Source organism: Echinops telfairi, unplaced genomic scaffold (genome assembly GCF_000313985.2).
Source record: "Echinops telfairi isolate 266 unplaced genomic scaffold, ASM31398v2 ScPeMD7_7469;HRSCAF=8507_0, whole genome shotgun sequence".
In the NCBI taxonomy this organism is placed as follows: domain Eukaryota; kingdom Metazoa; phylum Chordata; class Mammalia; order Afrosoricida; family Tenrecidae; genus Echinops; species Echinops telfairi.
Genome location: NW_022111372.1, coordinates 21,157,633 through 21,162,925, shown reverse-complemented (window position 1 = coordinate 21,162,925; position 5,293 = coordinate 21,157,633). Strand labels below are relative to the sequence as shown.

The following is a 5,293-nucleotide window of genomic DNA, read 5'->3' as shown; positions in this document are numbered from 1 at the left end:
CCACATGTAGATGACACAACCTACCTTGCTGAAAGTGAATAGAACTTGAAGCACTTGATAATGAGGATCAAGGATTGCACCTTTTAATGCAGATGACAGCTCAATATAAAAAAGACCCAGATCCTCACAATGGGATCAAAAAGTAGCAGCATGAAGTTGTCAAGGATTTTGGGTTGCTTGGATCCACAATCAATGATCATGGAGACAGCAGACAAGAGATAAAAGGCCATGTCACATTGGGCAAATCTGGCTTTCTTTCACTATTTACTGCAGTATACAAATAAATGTGTGAATTACTTAAAGTGGGTTGGGCTACAACTTCTTTACTGAAATCAGCACTGTACTTCTTCCATCTGAATCTCCATAATTAGTAGAAGACTCAATAGCAACTAATAATCACAACCAAAGAGCCATGGCCAGGTGATTTATTTTATAGCACTCAGGAGCAAATGATAAAGAGAAAGTCAGCATAGTATAGTAGGATATCTGTAACTAAGGATGGCAGCATTTTTATGATCCTAACTTTGCCATTAATTCTCAGGCCAATCAGAGAATCTGAGTTTACCTGACTGCAAAACCAGCAGACAGCTTAACAGGATTTTGAAACACTCAGAAGATCTCTCATTCTATGATTTTACTTTTCTGTTTGATTATATTTATCCAGGTTAAATAAGACACCTCCAGGTTCACATCACTCTCTAAATCTATTATTAGGTTGTGGGAAAACAATGATATTTTAAATTATACTTCTTATTTTAAAGTGACACAAATAACTGATATTTTAGGGATTCTGTTTTACTGAAACTCACCTATAAATAATAAAATGGTGTTTTGGTCAACCTAAACTACACAATGTTTTGCTTTCCAATGATATTTCTTTTTCTTCAGTATTATTTATTTAGTGCAAATTCTTCAGTCAGATAATGATGAAGATGAAAAATTCTCTGTTGCCAAGGAATGAGATGGGTTCAGTGACCAAATTTCCAATTTTATTGCCATGTTTATCAGTTCTTTTTATGTCCAGCTTTTTTTACATAGATAACAAACTTAAGAAAAAGGTAATATTATTAATAGAAATATAATGTATAATACAAGTATTCATAGACAAAGAGAACTTACATTCTCTATATTATTTATTATGCAAATAAGATTTTGTAGATAGATTACTTACTCTAATTACATTGTTGATGATATAATGGGTAGCATCTATAAACACACATAACTAACACCAATTTTTCCAGCAGATTTGTTTTTGGAATAAAATTCACCTATCATACAATTCAATAGTTCATTCACTTCAAGAAGAGTTGTACAATAATTGCCACAATCAGTTATACAACATTTTCTTCATTTTTGAATCTATCATTTTTAGCTCCCTATCTCCTCCCAACTTCCCCCAATACTATTTGTTTTTATAAAAACATTGTTTAAGTATAAAGTAGACTTCTTTTTTAAAGGAACAATTCATATTTTTAAAGTAAATTGAGAAATATAAGTATAATAAGAAATAGAAAGATTAAAATTATTTTAATACTTTGCATTTGAAGTTTGTATTTGTATTTGTAGTTAGAGGTACAATATAAAATTTCAGTGAATGATGAGAATATGAGAAGATACTCATTAAAAGCCCAAACACAATCAAAAGTTAATGATGGATTGTACTTAATAATGAAGATTTCTATTTAAGGATAGTTATTATTTCATTCTTAAGACAGCATTTTTCTCATTAAAATAAAATAATGCAACAAGTCCTAGGGCATTCTAACTAGACAGGTTTGCAAGTTCAAAAACATTAATGAGAATGTGCTTCTTGTGACAAAGGAAAACTGGTAAATGAGTTATCTCAGTTAAATGAATAGCAGTGTATGACACAAAACAATGTCCATGTATTTTACCACATATCCTGCTCAGGGTATATAAGCATCTTTGGACACATGCTCACATTCAGACTCAAGACCTTCCCTTGCAGGACAAACCAATTCATCTACAACACCATGAGCTACTACGGCACCTATTATGGAGGCCTGGGCTTTGGTTCTAAAGGCTTTGATGTTCTGGGCTATGGCTGTGGCAATGGCAGCCACATTTAAAACAGAAAAAAAAAAGAGTTTATCCAATCCCAGTATAGTAATGATGTCCTAGAGTAATATTTAGTCCTACAGTATCTTACACCTTCCATGTAATGTCATGTTGCTCATTGACAACATTGTTAGAACCCATGATATGAGAGGTGGAATCTAGAGGATCCACAACGAGATAGATGCCCAGCTCAGCTCAGCATAAAAAGCATGGGGCAGCACAGTGGTATATACAAATGGGCAAAAGTAGTGGTAGGAGTAGGGTTAATAGAGTCATCAGCAGGCACATTGATAGCCTGTACATAGGTGATACAATCCTTCTTGGTAGTGCTTATTCTTTCCTCCATGGTACCCATATCAGATGCCAAGGTCGCTGGTAACCCAAGGCCAAGGGATTCTGCCCATTAAGGCAGACATCTCTGAGTTAGCCTGCATGAATCAAAAAATGTTACAAACAAACAGCTGTACATCATGACCTTCTTGGTCTCTGAAGTATTCAGGCACAGTCAATCCATGCAAAGCTACTCCAGCATACGCACCAGGTGTTTCATTCTTTGAACCATCCACCAGCAACTCTTTGAAGTATCTTTCACATTGATAACACTAGAATAAATAATTTCATGGTAAAAGTCATTGCCTTCACAGGTCCTGTCATCGGCCCCATGACAAACAGAATAACCAAACATGGGCTTTGAAAACAGTGTCAATTTCATGATCAGTACCATCTTGCCAACTCGAGCACAACCCAAATGCCCAATTGTACCTCCCTTGGCATAGGGAAGCCAACAGATCCACAACCTTGATACCAGTAACCAAAATTTCCCTCTCAACACTCATCTCCATTAATTCAGGTTCCTCAGCATGAATAAGAGCAAACTGGGTTTGATGGCTCCTTCCACATCAATAAGTTCTCTGATGGCATTCATCATTCATCACTCTTAGGACCACCAGGAATTATTATTATTGAACCAGCATCCAGATCTTCCTGATCTCTAAATAAGCCATCAGTGTGCTGTCACTTTTGGTACTGTTATGTCGACATAGTGATAAACAACCGCAACACAAACTACCAACAAATAGAAAGAATGAAAGGACATTTACACCAATCAAACATACTTTATGGATTGAATTGTCTCCCCACAAAGATGTGTGTTGTCAATCCCAGCCTATTTGGGAATGGTCACTTTTGTTGTGTGAATGTAGCAATGTGCTCTCTTTTAAGTGTATGCTGGTTTTTCAGTTCATCTCTTTTGAGTTCAAAACGATTAAATAAGCCAGCTAGTAAACAGATATGGGATGAGAGTGTTTTCAAGTCTCACTGAAATACTGATATTTAGTACAGAACTTAATCTAAGAGACAAGGATGTTCTTCTAGAGTTAACATTTATATGTATAACGTATTATATCAGCCATGACACGCTGAGTTACTGAATTTGGCCTTCTAAATTTTGAGAAAACCAATTTCTGTTTGTTAAAGCCACTCATTTATGGTTTGTTTATTACAGCAATACTAAAGAACGTGTGTTAGGCAGGTTTCTCTAGAGAAACAAAACCAGGACACTTGTGATTATATGTGTGTGTGTGTGTATGTGTGTGTGTGTGTGTGTGTATCCATATATATATGGATAGGTATAAAGTGAGAGGAATATAACAGGTACATAGTCGACACAATAGTACAGAAGTTTCCATTCAAATCGCTTCCGTGAAACACTTAATATATTGGTAGTTCTTCTACTCACGTGTGTTAATGTGTCCAAGTTCAGGGAAGCAGACAGCAGAGTCCTCCCTCAGGCAAGGCAAGCAGAGTTATGCACAGGCAGCAAACAGTAGACTGGGTCACCACCAGTCAATAGCTCGGGAGTTTAGTGAAGCAGGCCTGGGTAGGATATGAAAAGCAATGCCAGGTGACAGGATCCACCAGCCTCAAGCTCAAGCAATGTATGTACCACCACTATGTCAAAGCAGGTCTCGAAGGAGCCTCAAGCTCTAGTGACAAGGTCCATGTGCTGGTTTGGCCCACAGGTGGTGTAGCTCACGGGATGAGACAGACAACTAACTAAGGCAGCAGCACGCTCCAGAATGCTACAATCACCAAAGAGCAAGAGAGAGGGGGCAGGCTTTGCAGAGCCATTTTTCTCTTTTCCCTCCATTCAGGCTGTGACCTGATTAATCCCACATATTCCTACTGGCCAGGTTGGCGTAATAGACTTAATTATCATACCACGACATCTTGATTTAAAAGGAAATGGAGAACACACACACAAATCCAACATTTTCTAAATTAGGGTATATTTTATTTCGGTCTCTCTGTCTATCTCCACATAGCTGCCAGGCTGTTTTACTGTGGTAGCTTCTGTATTACTGTGATGCTGGCAGCTATGTCTGGTATTTCAAAACCAGGAGGTCACCCAAAGTGCACAGGTTTAAGCAGACTTTCAGCCTCAAAACCTACAATGAAGAAGGAATAGTCTGGCCACTTCTTAGAATTAGCCCCTGGAAACCATATAGATAGTATGCAAATATTGTCGACACACACATACAAAAAAACCCCTCATGAATAGAAACAAAACATTGTCAGAAATAGTGCCAGAAGATGAGCCTCTCAGATATGAAGGCACTCAAAATATGATTCAGGAAGAGCTGCCTTCTCAAAATAGAATCCGCCATAATAATGTAACGGAATACAGCTTGCTGGCATAAAGCCATTGGGATCTTCATCTGCTGGTGGGACACACCTCAAAATAAGAAGAAACAACTATAAACACCTATTGATAATTGGAAATTGTAATGTATGAGGTAAAACCTAGAAAAATTGGAAAATATCAAAAGGAAATAGGTCAACATTTTGGGCATTAGTGAGCTGAAATAGTCTGACTAGTACTGGCCATTTTGAATCAGAAAATCATATGGTTTACTACACTGGAGGAGACAGATTCAACAGGAATGGTAACACCTTCATTGACTAAAAGGGCAATTCTAGATTTATCTTGAATTACAACGCTGTCTGTGATAAGGGGATATCTACCTATAGGCAATGTAACCAGTTGATACAAATATTATTCATATTTATGCACCAATCCACTAATGTTGTTATTGTTGTTGACAGCTGCATTTAAGTCCATTCACACTCATAGCAACCCTATGTAAAATAGCTAATGGTGCAAAAATTGAAGAATTGAAAAATTCTATTAATGACTTCACTCTGATATTGATCA

General features: G+C 37.0%; 1 pseudogene; it reads right to left on the bottom strand.

The window, feature by feature from the left end:
* Window positions 1-2,166: 2,166 nt before the first annotated feature.
* LOC101648506 lies at window positions 2,167-4,784 on the bottom strand (annotated as a pseudogene).
* Window positions 4,785-5,293: the final 509 nt, after the last annotated feature.